The sequence below is a fragment of the Spinacia oleracea genome, chromosome 6, assembly GCF_020520425.1.
Source record: "Spinacia oleracea cultivar Varoflay chromosome 6, BTI_SOV_V1, whole genome shotgun sequence".
Taxonomy (NCBI): domain Eukaryota; kingdom Viridiplantae; phylum Streptophyta; class Magnoliopsida; order Caryophyllales; family Amaranthaceae; genus Spinacia; species Spinacia oleracea.
Window position 1 is genome coordinate 99,317,172 of NC_079492.1, and position 15,887 is coordinate 99,333,058.

The 15,887-nt window shown below is 39.1% G+C and overlaps 1 long non-coding RNA gene across 1 annotated transcript in view; it reads left to right on the forward strand.

Annotated features, from left to right (window-relative positions):
* The first annotated feature begins 4,173 nt into the window (after positions 1-4,173).
* LOC110804647 (uncharacterized) overlaps positions 4,174-15,887 on the forward strand; it is a 44,536-nt gene continuing 32,822 nt past the window's right edge. Inside the window, exon 1 of the long non-coding RNA XR_002537790.2 lies at positions 4,174-4,342. This is a non-coding gene — a long non-coding RNA (uncharacterized lncRNA). The remainder of the gene's footprint in view (positions 4,343-15,887) is intronic.

Here is a 15,887-nt window from a genome sequence, read left to right on the forward strand (position 1 = left end):
TAAAATCATCCAGAAGTACTAAGTAATATTTATGACCTTTTGGAATAGGGGAGGTCCACACGTCAGCATGAATTATATCAAAAGAAGATGATATAGTACTTATTGAATTTTGGAACAGCAAACGAGAATGTTTTCCTAATTGACAAGAGTTGCAGACACGAGTGTTGGTATGCGTAGCACAAGAAATAACATTATTACTTCTCAATATGTTTAGAGTATGAGGTCCTGGGTGACCGAAGCGGTCATGTCAAGTGCTAGTGATAATGGCGGCATATGTAGAGGTGAAAGATCGTTGAGTAGGTGGGGAATTGGTGATGGGGTATAAGTCTCCTCCCTGGTTGTCACATCTCATAATAACCATCCTTGTCTTAAGGTCTTTCACATAAAATCCAATAGGATGAAACTCAATAAATACTTGAATATCAGTAGTAAATTGACGGAATGACACAAGGGTTTTGATTAAATTGGGTGCGACAAGACATTATTTAGGGATAGGGGAGGGTAAGGAGGGGGTATGAGAGTGCCCAAAAGGGGTGACATGAATCGTTTGGCCATTACCAACAAGAATCGACTTAAAAGTATGATATTTAGATAGTGAATGGAGATTTCCTGAATAAGATATCATATGAGATGTATCTCCTGTATCAAAATACCATAAATTGTCGGCGGGCGGCATATGAGAATATCCGCAGCCTGAAGTTGATGCAGCGATTAGTGAGTGCTAGTTGTTGGTATTCATAGCCATTACAAATCACGCTAGAGAGGAGTTGAATCACAATCAAAGAACAACCTGGTGTTGTACAATAACAAAATCCACCACTATTTTTTTTAAACGAAAATTAATTCATTAATAAAAAGTCATACGACATCTACAATAGAGATATGAATCTATCAAATGCATAACAAATCGAATCAAATAAACTCGTTTTCTGCAAAACTACGGTCATCGCGCATCGAACATCTTGTATACCCTCTAACACATCGTTGTTTGATACAGCCTTCAACGAGGGGGTCTTTTGATCTATTGTAATGTTGACATTGAATTAAATCAGATTCAATTGATTGTAGACGTAGAAATAACATCTGTTGCGACACCGCACAAATCTTCATCGCTGAATCAATTTCTCCTGCGAAATTAAATAATATTTTCCCTCGTACACCAGATATTTAGGATCCTCTAACCTATGAAAAATTCTCCCTAAAAGGAGAAGAAAAACCATGTCTTTCGAGGGAGAACAGTTCCTCGCACAAGGAGGATGTATTATTAAAACCCTAAAAAACAAACAAAAATAAAGAAAGAACAACAAAATAAAAAGATCGGGGCTTTCCACCGATAAAAATCGACGGAAGCCCCTTCGAAATTCACTAATGGAGGCTAGGGTTTGAGAGAGGGAGAGGAGGGAGAGAGAACGACTGATAGGGATTACAATATGAGTTATAATTGAATTAGGTAAACGAATATGACTAGAAGCTTAATATGCATCAAATATCCTAAGAGAACTAAGAGAATTCTATCTCTATCAAACAGGAATTTGAAAATAATTTGACAACCCGATTAAACCCGACCTATTTGATAGGTGTAACTATAAGCCAGCCCCAGATCCCAATATGGGTTGCACCACTTCTAAAGCAAAACTCGTGAACAACAATGTTTGAGGAACGACAACGAATAATCCACTACCAAAAGGAACACCAGCCCAAAAACATACAGCTAATAAGACTGGATTTGAAACTGACTTAACCTTTCATAAAATTTTCGTAATTTACTAATTTTATTGATTTTTTTTTAACATAGAATAAGTGAATAACACAATTATTGTTCTTTTTGCTTCTTTGTGATAGGGACAATATATAACTATAATAAGGATATAATAATATTAGTTGTCTACAAAACGAATTCTTCGATCTATCAATTTATGAAACAAAACAAATAAAGTGGTTCCACATTTTCAAGATATAAAGATCATGTACTCCAAAATAAAACCTGAAATGATACGAAAAACTTTTCATATTCATCCGTTTGGAAGTTTTACAAATTTATTATGATGCGAAAATAATTGAATCGAGACATCGCGCAAAAGGCCCCTTAGGGCTAGAGCTGTTAAAACGGTCATTCGAGTCGGGTCCGGGTCTGGTCATCTCGGGTCACGGGTCATGATCTGGTCGGGTCGTGTCGGGTCATTTTATCACCGGGTGCAGGTCAGGTTCGGTCAGGTTGAAAATTTGTAGGGTCATGTCGGGTTATTTTTCCATTTCGGTATAAGTCGGGTTCGGTTCGGGTCGGGTCTTTTTCTAGTCGGGTAAAATTACGGGTTCGGGTCTTAACGAGTCGGGTCAAGTTAGGATCGAAAAATTACCGGTCAGTTAATATTCAGGTCGGGTTTACTATCGGACACGGGTTAAGACCGGGTACGATAGTTATCAGGAGTAATTAACTTTTATAAATTTGGTTAAATTTGGTTTAAAGCTTTTCACTTGTTCTAGATTAGGTAATTATTAAAAAAATATATTAACTTGATTTAAGTTATTATTTAGTTAGGTCAATGGCAAATCGGGTTGTCAACAGGTCGCGTAAATTCAAGTTTTATCGGGTTATAATTGGTTTCCGGTTGACATCGGGTCGGGTGTTGAATCGGGTTCGGGTCATTTTTCGGTCGGGTAAGATGACTTAGTTTTGTTATCGGTTATATTTCGGTCGGGTGTCAGGTTCGGGTACGGGTCATGCATTAACGGGTCGAAATCGGTCTTCGGTTTTAACGGGTTGGATACGGTCGAGTTACGGGTTTTCTATTTTAACAAATTTCGGGTCTCGGGTCGGGTCCGGGTCCTTAAAAAAACAGGTCGGTTTTTCGGGTCGGGTCAATTTTTGACAGCTCTACTTAGGGCTTATCTTATAACCCAATTTAATTACTCCCTCCGTATTTATTTAAGTGTACATTTGGCCGGACACGGTATTAAGAACTTAAGAAAAAAAATTGAATGAAATAAAGTAATAAAACAACTGAGGTTGAGTAGATATTTTAATAAGTAAACAAGTGGGGACCATGTCATTTTAGGAGGTGAGGGATGGGGTGGGGGTGTAGATAGATTATTTAATTAGAGGGTGGGGTTGATGAGTTACTACAAATGGCAAGTGTATCTCTTAAATAAATACGGCCGGAAAAGACAAGTGTATCTCTTAAATAAATACAGTACATTCTTTTTAAAATGATGTTTACATTTTTCATTTTAATCCGTTTTATAATATATTTAAGATTGTGATTTATTTTATTTTTGGACTTGAAAAATGTACCATCTTACCCCTCTTAACCATATAATTTATATATTTTAACTCATTTTTTTCTACTTTATTCATTTTTTTATTACATCCACCCGTCGTTTACAATGTTTTTTTTTATAACCACATACCTTTTTATATACGTTATCACATTTATTTTAATATTTGTGCAAATATTAATTGTAAAGATCATTATGAAACAGAAGTAGTATTACATAAAGAGAAATTCGTAACTTTCAAAATAATTGTGCGGTCAAAGATCACAACACACATACTTTGTGTTTCTAACTAATTACGGAGTATGAGATTATAAGTACTTTTACAGTTAATTTCTAACAACATTGATTATATAATGCTAATAATATGAGGGTATGATTTTATAAGTTCACATGGGATAAGTGAATCAATTTTACAATTTTACAATTTTACAATTTTACCATTATCACTAGACCTTTTGTAGTCCAACTAATTGTAGAAGTGACTTGACCTAGAATATGGGCTGGGTAATTGGACCACTAAATGGGCCTACTGCACAAATACACAATTACGGAATTGGACCACTAAATGGGCCTACTTTTACAGCAAACAGTCTGCTCATGAAGCAAGCTCCAGACATAGTTTCCCTGTCAGATGTGTGCTGACTGGGCCTCATGAGTCCTTGAGCAGTTATTACAACAACTGGATAGCTTCGTTTACGTTTATTGTTAAATACGGACCTGAGTCTCACCCGCGTTATCAAGATAAAAAATAAACTTTTAAGTTGAATGAGGTTTCACCTTAAAAGTACATGACTGTTATAAATATATTGTATTGTGGATGTCCATTATACCCCTGACATCCTTATCCTATATAATACATGTATATGTACATATTATATTGATGGGAATAAGATTAATAACCGCTTGTTTCTCCCTTCCTCTCTCTCTTTCTCCCTATTTTCATAACACGTTATCAAAACCATTGCTAACGGTTCGATGATAGCATTGAAAACGAAAAGCAAAGGAACATACCATCACCCATCCGGATTAAGCGAAAAGAAAAATAGAGGAACTACCGTTATTCAATGTAAGTATTATGTTTGAGATTTGACCATAATTACTTTGTTTTCGTATATTGAAGTTTATTGACATGCTATCAGTTAATTGAAATTGCACTCCAATTTTACATTAATTGGATATTGGAGATTTGGAGGTATATAATGTGGCGCTACGTTCTTGCGTCAATGATGTCGGAAATTGAAGGAATTGGTTTTCATGATTTTTTTTTTTTTTATTATTATTATATGATCTTGCGGTGATCAATATATGTGTTTGAGTTGCTAGTTATCGTTTGAGAAATATATATTGCGATCTTGCGGTATTTTTTTGAAATTTGCATGGTATTATTTTTTACAAATTAATGGTAGTTTTATGTTGATATCATTGGGTACTTATGATACTACTTTATATTTCAAATATTGGATTTAGATTCATGGTTTACGCTGAATTGCTATCATCATGTTTTTAATTTACATGAATTTTTTTTGGCATGACGGGTGTTCATATATCAGATATATACATGAATTGGGTTCGTAATTTACTTATTGATGTATGTTGATATACTTATTGATGTCCGATTTATGTAACTGCTTCTTTAATGTGTTATGCGGTCAACATGATTATGCGTTAACGTATAATATAACATCTTTTATTATATATGCGTTATGTTGACAAACTTATCAATAACAGTAATATTGATTGTTATTGATGTTCAACTTTTGTTACTGCTTCTTTAATGCGGCAATTATGAATTTTTATGTTTTTATTTTTTTTATTATTAAAGTATATGTTTCAACATTAATTGATTAACTCCTTAGCCTTATATTGTTATCAAAAACCAAAAAAAACAAAAAGAATCTCACGAGCCTTATAAAATGTTTAAATCTCTTATCTTTGTGAGACACTCATATCACTAAATCAGTCACATGTGTTGTTTGAGAATACTATGTTTCAGCATTAATTTACTTTCTTTTAATTTATCCTCTACAAAAACACAAATTTACGAAAGCCTACTTAAAATTATATATAAAGTCTTGTAAAAATACATGTTTGACAAATTATTAATTGCCAGAACACATGTCAAGTCACCAATCTTCTATACATGTATGTGTAGACACCTACTTTTGTCCCCATTCCCGAAAGGGAAGGTTTGATGATGAGAACGTAAATCTCCACTTGACAACGCATCTCCTATAAAATAACGAATCTCAATTCCGGTTTTCATTTCACCCGAAACCTACTATTTATAGAAACCTGTCATTTCTGGAAACCTGCTAAAAATAGTAACTGCCGTAATGGGTAGTTGTTAAAAGTAGTAAGAATAAAAAGATAGAAACCTGTCAGAATTAGGGGTTGCACTCCAACATAAATACTAAAAGAGATAGAAATTGTAAAAGGAATTCTATTCCTATCGCAGTTCGATAAAAGAGTTAACGTATTAATTAAACTCATAACGAACCTATAGTTCGTAAAGGGCCCAGACGCATTCCGTCGTAAATTGATACGCACCAAATAACTCGGATTAAGTCTCTTAATGAACTCCGTACTCTAGAGTCCAATCTGACAAAGAATTCTGCCAGACCCTATTTTCAACGCCCAGCCCTGGGCGCCGAAATCTTTGACGCCCAGAGCTGGGCGCCGAAAATACCTGGGACGGATTCTTTTCCTAATCCGTTTCGTATTCAAATTCCTGAAAAACTATCTTTCTACGCCACTCTTTCCTATAAATAGACCCCTAAAACCGACGTGAAGAGAACACAACAACACACAATTATTATTCTGAGTATTAACTCCAACCCCTAAGCCTAAGCCTTACGCTGCGAAATTGATCACGCGTTTTGTCGCAATCGATCCATAAATCAAACAGATCGTACCCTGTCCCGTAATTTGAGATTCGTTAAATAAAAGGAGAAATAGCAAAGTCAAAGTGGTTAGTTTTCTGAGAACCGTGACGCACCTCTCAAGGGTGCGTCGTAATGTGTCCCTTTTCCATGGTTTAATTGCTTTCCTCGCCCTTTTATGAACTGTTAAACTAATTAAATCTGATAGTTCTATCACGCCTAATAAAGATAACATTTTTGGGAAATTGGATTATCATGCTAGGTCCCTTAATACAATTTAAATCAGATAATCGCGCTCGATCTAGTATTATATGTTGCATATTGTTAAAATCAACTCAGATTAGTTTAATAGTTAACGCATGTCCCTTCAATTATTTATGCTGAGCTAGTAAAGATATCCTGCCTCTGGAGTTATCGACGAGCGAGTACTCCTCTCGGTAGTTACAGTCCCCCGAACCCTCAATCTCTACCTTGCGGGTGTATGTTGAGAGATCCCCACACCAGGGATCACAAGGGAACCTACGGCCGTCGTTGTCAAACATAATTGCACTCCCTTTATGTCACGATAACCGGGTTTTGTCAGTTTTTCTCATTGTCGTTAAAAACTGAATGGCGACTCCTATATTACTAGTCAATTGGGTGTAAACTCACAGGAAATTCAATTACACTTGATTGAATGAAAAGAATCGTCACACCCACGAGGGACAAGGTCACGCATTAGCCTCGTGCTTTTTCGACCGCCTCACAGTGGCGACTCCACTGGGGATAGTGAAGGAAATACTCGTGCTTGTAGGTAATCAAAATAGCCGAAGGGTGAAACGATCCTACCCCGCGTTTATTTCCCAATCAAGTTGGGACGACCTGAAAATCAGCATATTAATGTGAACGCACAGAACCGCATAACGAATCTTGGCTCCCTTGGTGTTTCATCTTGGGAGTTGGGACTAAGGATACCCATCGCCAACCGGGGAGTGCATACGCTTCGAATGTTGTCCACTCGGCACTTTCGCTAGTAGTACACCCGTCCCAAACCCAATCGCTCGCTCATTAGGTCCCTCTCGCCTGCATGCCCCCTTGGCTTGCACTTGCGGGTTGGCCTCTTGAGCAAAATTTGTCTGCTGAAGACACTACCTCGACCGGGCCATGTGTTGGATCTACGATAGAAGAGGTACCAAGCCAGGCGCAAATAACTACCCATAGAAGCCTATCATAAACTACATGACTTATTATTATTGCCTCATGATGGAATGTTAGTTATGTGTAGCGAAATATATGATTGTGTGTGACAAACTATCCTAGAAAAAACCAACGACCTTAAAAATTGCCCAAACATTCATAAACCAATTTGCCAAAGAGTTATACCGAAACAAGTGTTCCGCAAACCCGAACGATCGCCACAAAAATAAGCGACACTCGGGATGGCCTGTAACGAATCCCACAAACGCTGCACAACGCGTAAAGGACGTTATTAGGCAAGCACGCAAAATCGAAATCGCATAAACAAAAGTAGACGCAAACAGAAAACGAGAACCTGCCAGGGACGCATTTTCAACGCCCCTGGCTGGGCGTCAAAATTTCTCACGCCCTAAGCTGGGCGCTGAAGTTGCTGCTTGGCCTTCTGGTCAGGCGCAGCAGCCTCGGTGCCCAAGCATGAAGAAAATGCGTAGCAAAAAAAAAAACTTTTCGTGAAAAAAATTGCTACGAGGGCGTATGAAAAAGCACTCGATTCCAAAAGCGACTTATATAAAAAAAAATAACTCTTTGTGTCGTTGTTAGGCCTCCTACGACGACAATGTTCGGCACCAAAACCGAGCATGTTAATTAAACCTTGAATGTCACATAGGCAAAGAATTCGAAAAATAATAAAGTTTTCAAGGAAAAATAATGTTCGAATAAAAAAAATAAAATCCGAGTCTAGACTAGGCTATGCCAAAGTACAATCCAAATCCTAAGTCCTAGTCGTCTTTTCCATAGAATCGGTCCTAATGCTTGGTGTCGTTCTGCAAAAAAGGTTAAACCATATTGAGTCTCCCTTCCTAACATTTAAATCAATAAGCACCCATATGTAATTGTCATCCCTTGCTAAGAATCCACGGCCTCAATACTCTCTCTCACCAATAAAAAGAATATATTATAGTATTTGCAAAATGAAAACGGTCACATTCTGAAAATCATTCCCCATAGTCGCACAACCCCAAAGTGAACCTAAGGTGTCAATACCATTGGCAAAAAAATTAATGGCCTCAAGGCTTATGATCACATTGGGTCACGACTATCATAGTCCTCTCGAGCCACTCGCACCTTTAAATACTCCTAAGTACGAACTAAAAGATTTTCCATGAATGCAACATGACCAACCATGAAAATACCCAAATCGGCATACCATAAGGCTACCATTGGGGTAAGGCAATATACACTAAGAGGGAAGCCGCACTAATGATTCTAGTCTTGTAAAAGTGGAAATTCGATCTCCCCAACTAACTACCTTGCCAACATTAAGCAAAATGGCGCATGACAAATGAACACCCAAGGGTTAAAATCTAAAGTGTCAACCAACGAAAGTTATGGTCCAATTTGCCTAAGTCTGAGAGTCGCTTGGTCAAGTATTATAGGCTTACGCCATGTCATTATTTTGAGTCTAGGCCACCTCCTTGTATTCACGCACGGGTTATAATCAGAAAGATTAATGAAAGTTTGAGTCTAAATCACAACTTCCAAATCCCAGAAACTGGAATCTGAAAAGAAGCAAAAAATTATTTTCGATGTAATTCTTTCGTTAAAATTCAATAAGGTAAAACAACATTTTGAATCTACGATATTTGCACATTTTAAGAAACGACTAAATACGCTTGCAAAGTAAGACAATTTAAAGGTCCACCCTAGGCCTACTAAAATTAAAGGTCCACCCGAGGCCTACTAAAATTAAAGGTCCACTATAGGCCTACCAAACGAGGCTCACTCAGTCTCGCCTCGTGACTCAAAGACCACAACCATCTACCTTTTAGCCCAAATAAAAAGCGGGAGAAATCCCAAGCAAAAAAGAGAAAAAAGAGAAAAAGAAAAGGGAGAGCGAAAAGAGCGAGCCATGGCATACTTAGCCCGTACCTCCCCAAAGTGCGAAGCCTACCCAAGTAAACGAAGGAAAAGAATTGAGTCAACCAATCCAAATCATAAAGTTCTACGATGTCTACCCTTTCCAATCTTTATGCTCTTAGACGCCTTCGCTCTGGGGTCCCTGTTCAGCTCATTTAATCCATCCATGTTCTCACCGCCATAACCCAAGAAACCATTACCTCGACTCTTGTTCTTGAACTTGTTGTCAACTGCAAACCACGTACGGCCATTGACACGTGCGTCATACCTGTTCTTACACCACCATTAGCATAATGACCATATAACTTGTGTGGATACATCCTGTTGATATACCCTTGAGCCGTCCCCATGCTACTCATTGGCCTTGGTTGATATAAACTCGTGACACTAGCTTGAGGTTGCAAATTGTGAGTCCTAGAAGATGTAATCCTTATGCTTGACCAATACCCATACAACTTATCCAATCTCATTCAACCCATCTTTCAAGCCGTCTTGAGTCACAAAAAAAAGGAGACAAATGAAAAGTACATTCTACGCTCAATGTAAGAATAAAAAAAAATATATAAAAAAAATGTAAAAAAGAAACTTTGCAAAGCGCCTCTAAAGTTAGTCTAAAAAGAAAAAGAAGCATTTAGCGCACCAAAAAAAGATCCGCCCAGAAATAATTTTCAGCGCCCATAGCTGGGCGCCGAAATCTTTAGCGCCCCAGCCTGGGCGCTGATTCTCTCTGCTTGCTAAAATTTGTCCAGAAGTGCTCGTCATTTTATCCGCACACACACGGAACAATAACGAACACTTGGAGGGGTACAACACGTATTCAGATATACGTACCACCAAGAAATACATGTACTCAAAAAAATATAAAACAAATTTTTGGCTTACGGCAAAGCAGCAGATTAAAATAATAAACTTCACTTATTTTACCGTTTCAAATATGTTTCCACCTCAGAACGTACTTGTTTAGAATCGGCATTCTAAGAAACCATTTCTAGGCTAAGAACTACGCAAGACCTGATTCCAAATTAAATCTACTTAAGGCGGATACGTAGGCGATCCATGATTCGGTCCAACCAATTTGCAAAAATGTTAAAGCCTATAAATTAACAAGAATAAGAAATAGAGTCCCTTATTGAAATTTAATTACATGCAATCCAAGTCGAAAGAAAAATTTAAGTCAAAGAAAGAATCCAAGTCGTCAAGATGCCAAAATGAGCACACATCGAAAAATAATAAAGGGCACGTACCCTTGCAAGAAGGAGCACTCACACTCCTAGGCACTTAGCCAAGACTCAAAAGACCGCTTTGCCTCAATTGAATGGGGGCTAGCGCAAGTTTCCATGACCTCTAAAATACCCGACTTGACCCTCCCTAAAGCGAACTAACTCACTTAAAGACCTTCTTTCACCACTAGACATAGTCGTTCGCTTAAAGACCTTCTTTCACCCCTAGACACAGTCATAGTCGCCGACAAGTAGTAAAGGCAGTAAGCTTGCAATAAAGAGGATTGTTCTACGGCACCACCCCATCGTTCCTTCGAACTCAGGGCACCCGTTCATGGTAATTCAAATGCTTGCTAATCCCCTTTGAAAAAAAAAACAGACATTGTCAATAGGACTTGGCACTTAACCAAGGCTCACCCTACTCAGGAATATGACACGGGCATCTAAAATCGAAATCTAAAAGCATCATTAATGGGAAGACATAATAGCAACTGGGGGCTAAAAATTGAAATGAAAGAGCTAGGGAAAGAACTAAATATACTTTGACCTTTTGTGCAGACATACACCAAGTAAATCTAAGTCAATTTGAAAACGGTTTATATTCCCGCAATTATGGAAAAGACGGCCCTAAAAGCCTAAAGCATAAGCCAAACGGGCACAAGTATATCTTGACGCCTGCACCCTGGCTTCCAGCAAGTCCTTAGACAGCATTCCAAAAATCGTAACAGTATTTTTATTCACTTATGTAATCCTGTACGAACCCTTCTATAAGTCAACTTACTTAGGACACCTCGGATTGTACACAGTAGGATTCGGATTTTAAATAATTTTCAAATAATTTTCAAAGACTTCTTCGAACATAATAAAGTGTCGTTGGTTTAAGCTTAGTATGCGTTTATCCCGATGTTGCAAGTGAGTCAAAAAGATTTCTAAATATGATTATGGGTAAAGAAAGGCACCTAACTTTTGGTCAAGGCACACTTCAACATGTGATTACCTTGACCATGGCAATGTCGCACAATACGACATTTACAAGAGAAGTAGCAGATCACTGCTCGAACGTACCTCGAACTAAACGAGTCTGGTTCAAACTATTCATGATCCATGTCACCATGAATGCACAAAACGTATGCAAAGCATTATAGCACCAAGCCAATCCCGTAGCTACAATTGGGGGCTTGAGAAAAACACTCTAAAAATGCTCGAAATGACGATTTTATCGCAAATTCTCGATGCTAATGCTATACATACGTCATAAGGGCACAATCCTAAGCTTTAATCGTGTAAAACGAACCTTAGAATGGCTACAACCCCTCCCAAATTCTAAAGCTCTGCTTAGAATATATAAAGTCACCCCACTATCAAAGGTAACTGAAAATCGCGAGTCACCAAAACTCCGATCAAACCACTGCACGTAACGCTCGCCCTGCAGAGCGCCCGTTACACAGTCTACCTCGTTCCAAAGCAAAAGCGAAAGAAAAAAATCAAGGATAAGAACTGTTAAAATATACCCAGAAATCATTTTCAACGCCCAGAGCTGGGCGCCGATATCTTTAACGCCCCGGCCTGGGCGCTGACTCTTTCTGCTAGCCAAGTTTTGCCTAGATATAAAAATGAGAAAGAAACACCTATGAATCCTCGCATCGAACGAAGTAATAAGCCGTGCAAACCCACGCAGAAGATGCTACACTTGTTCGAACACCTGAACGAGGCATGATGAAGTACTCCAATGCAAAAAATAATAATATCCCAACAGCTGGAGGAATGTTCTAAGACACGCCGTTAGGCCACACAAGCCTACGTCGCACCATAAGTTCAACCGTCCCACGGTACAAGCCTAAAAGAAGAGTAAGGCATATTGCACTAATGTAGGCACGACCAAAGAGCATGTGTAAAAGAGGCAAAGACTACTTATCGCCAAAATTAAAAATGCAAGCCACACGACTTCTACATTAAGGATTAAAGGTAGCAAAATATTACCTACCACGAAAGGGATAGCTCGCACCTACACGAGTGGAACCCTAAGGCATCTTTCTCGAAAGAACCTACAAAAATCGTACGCCAAAAGGAAGCATCCCAACATGCATACTTGGGGGCTCCAAGCTACGAAACAACCATAGCAAAATAAAAATCTCGAAGCAAATGTTTGAACAATCAAAAGGGCACGATGTTTGAGCCCACCTCGTAAATGGGCCTGAACCCTCTCAAGCTTCTAAGCAAACTATTCAAAATCAGTCATTGCTCAAAAAAAAATGATTCAAGCAAACTGATTAATGGACCGCACACAACGGCCATTCTATGAACGCCCATTCGCACATTCATATCATCATTCTAAGTATCGAACATTTACGAACGCGTTCAAAAGAAGAAAAAAAAGAGAGAGAAAAACGAAAGAACAAGAGGCCAACTGTGTCATCAAAAGACCAGCCCAAACAACACTTTCAACGCCCCACCTGGGCGTGAATTATTTCAACACCCAGGCCTGGGCGCCGAAAATGAACCCAGGCTCAAAAAAGGCCCTAACTTCTAATGGCCCCTGCCGCATCCATTCGACTCGAAAATTGCCGATTTCCTTACTGAAAGTCGCACCTCACGACTTTGTCAAGAGTAGCACACCACTACGAAGATCGCTCGCACTTACGAGCACGATCCCAAACACAATCAAGGACATTACAAAATGCGTATCCCCAAAGAACCTCTTTGACAAGAACTTACCGCCGAGCACGAGTGCTTGGTGGCTCGAAAGAAAATATATATTTCAAAAGAAAGTGTGCAAAGTTAAAACAATATTCCCAGACTACACTGTACGAAGTCCCGTGTTTGGATAACCTCAAAAGATAAAACCGGATTACGATCTCAAGACAAAGGTCGCCGTTGATACTTATACATAGTCCCCTAATCAAGGACCCAGGTAGTGGCATAATTGAGCCGTAAGGACTAGCTCAAAACCATGAAGGAAGATGACCACAAGACAATGGTCCGTTTAAGCACGTTGTCAACCCACATTCAGGTTGCAACTAAATTCGAGCATCCCTCGAAAAAATTCGCTCCTGCGAGAATGAATAAGAAAAGAAATTCTCAAAGAAATCACAAGAACAAATGAAATAGGGACTTGCCCACCTCAATCAGGCAAGATCGCGCCACGAACCGCGCGAATTCCAAATAGAAAAACGAATTCAGGGACGTCCACCCTCAGCGGACAGAACTCGCCATCTTCAGCCGGCGGGGTCTACGTCACAAACCGCGTAGGTGCTTATTTTCAAAAAAAACAAACAAACTTCAAAACAGATTCGTCCACTTCTATCGGACGGGGTGTTCACCCTTAGCGGACAGGCTCGCCATCTTTAGCCGGCGGGGTATGCACCACTAACCGCGCAGGTCCTTAGTCGCTGCAGCGATAACTTTTTCTGGTTTTCCGTTTTCCCAAAAAGAACGATGTGAGTAGCTTTTGGTTTTCCGTTTTTCCAAAAAAGAACGATGTGAGTAGCTTTTGGTTTTCCGTTTTTCCCAAAAAAGAACGATGTGAGTAGCTTTTTGGTTTTCCGTTTTTCCAAAAAAAAGAACGATGTGAGTAGCTTTTGGTTTTCCGTTTTTCCAAAAAAGAACGATGTGAGTAGCTTTCCCTTTTTCCAAAATTTAAAAGAATGGTTTTCCGTTTTTTCCAAAAAAGAACGATGTGCTGGATTTTCCTTCGTTTTACGTCCCATAAAAACAAGGGGGTTTTCTCGTTTAGCTAGCCCTGAAAATGAGAATCTTTAAAAACATTTTTTACCTCGTGATTGGGCTTGGCCAGGCCCAATTACACCTTATAGCTTTGATTTCGAAAATATCTGTAGCTACTCCCAATGACAAAGTGAGGGAGTTTCTACGCACCTTTAGATCCTTCCAATGACAAAGTGAGGAAGTTTATATACTATCCGTTGACAAATCCCAATGACACGTGAGGGATATGTCGACACTTCAAGTGATGACCCTTAAGTCAAATGTTATCACTCGGGGGCTCGTGAGACCCTCGCAAAACAGGTCACATACACCATGGCTTGTGTGACGCACTCCGTCCAGTACTTTGAACATCGTCTCATCCCGAGACTCAGTCAAAGTGGGGGCTAACTGTAGACACCTACTTTTGTCCCCATTCCCGAAAGGGAAGGTTCGATGATGAGAATGTAAATCTCCACTTGACAACGCATCTCCTATAAAATAACGAATCTCAATTCCCGTTTTCATTTCACCCGAAACCTGCTATTTATAGAAACCTGCCATTTATGGAAACCTGCTAAAAATAGTAACTGCCGTAATGGGTAGTTGTTAAAAGTAGTAAGAATAAAAAGATAGAAACCTGTCAGAATTAGGTGTTGCACTCCAACATAAATCCTAAAATAGATAGAAATTGTAAAAGGAATTATATTCCTATCGCAGTTCGATAAAAGAGTTAACGTATTAATTAAACTCATAACGAACCTAGAGTTCGTAAAGGGCCCAGACGCATTCCGTCGTAAATTGATACGCACCAAATAACTCGGATTAAGTCTCTTAATGAACTCCGTACTCTAGAGTCCAATCTGACAAAGAATTCTGCCAGACCCTATTTTCAACGCCCAGCCCTGGGCGCCGAAATCTTTGACGCCCAGAGCTGGGCGCCAAAAATACCTGGGACGGATTCTTTTCCTAATCCGTTTCGTATTCAAATTCCTGAAAAACTATCTTTCTACGCCACTCTTTCCTATAAATAGACCCCTAAAACCGACGTGAAGAGAACACAACAACACACAATTATTATTCTGAGTATTGACTCCAACCCCTAAGCCTAAGCTGTAAGGTTATGATACATATGACAATTCATAAATCATGCGGAAAAACCATAAAGCGAGGAAAGCATATTATTTACACATAATCATTTAGCATAGTTTAGATGCATACACTTTGTTGCGTGCCTTCCCTAGCTGCGCCCGAACCGAACAAGAACAAGTCTTTAGGACTCCAAGTGTCGTCCCTCCGTAGATAGTCCACAGCACGTCCGGATCCGCCTTAAGCTTGACCAACTAGGATCGCCCTTAAGGTACTTAGAATTTTCGGTTAGTATAGGCAATTGTGTGACTGAATTTTTGCTCTCAAAAATCACTTTGAATACTTGAATACTCTCTACAAAATAATGACCCTAGGCCTTTATTTATAGAGGTATGGAAAGGGAATCGTAATCCTATTAGGATACGAATTAATTAAACTAGAATCCTAATAGAATTAATTCATCCTTTTAGTTTTAGGAATTTAATCATTAGTTGAAACCTGATTGCTTTAGAATTCGTATAGCACACAAACACACACGCACGCACAGCAGCCCACGAGGGGCGCCATGCGCGCGCGCGCAGCCCGCGAGCTCGCAGCCCCATTGGCACGAGGCCCACACGCTGCCGCAGCG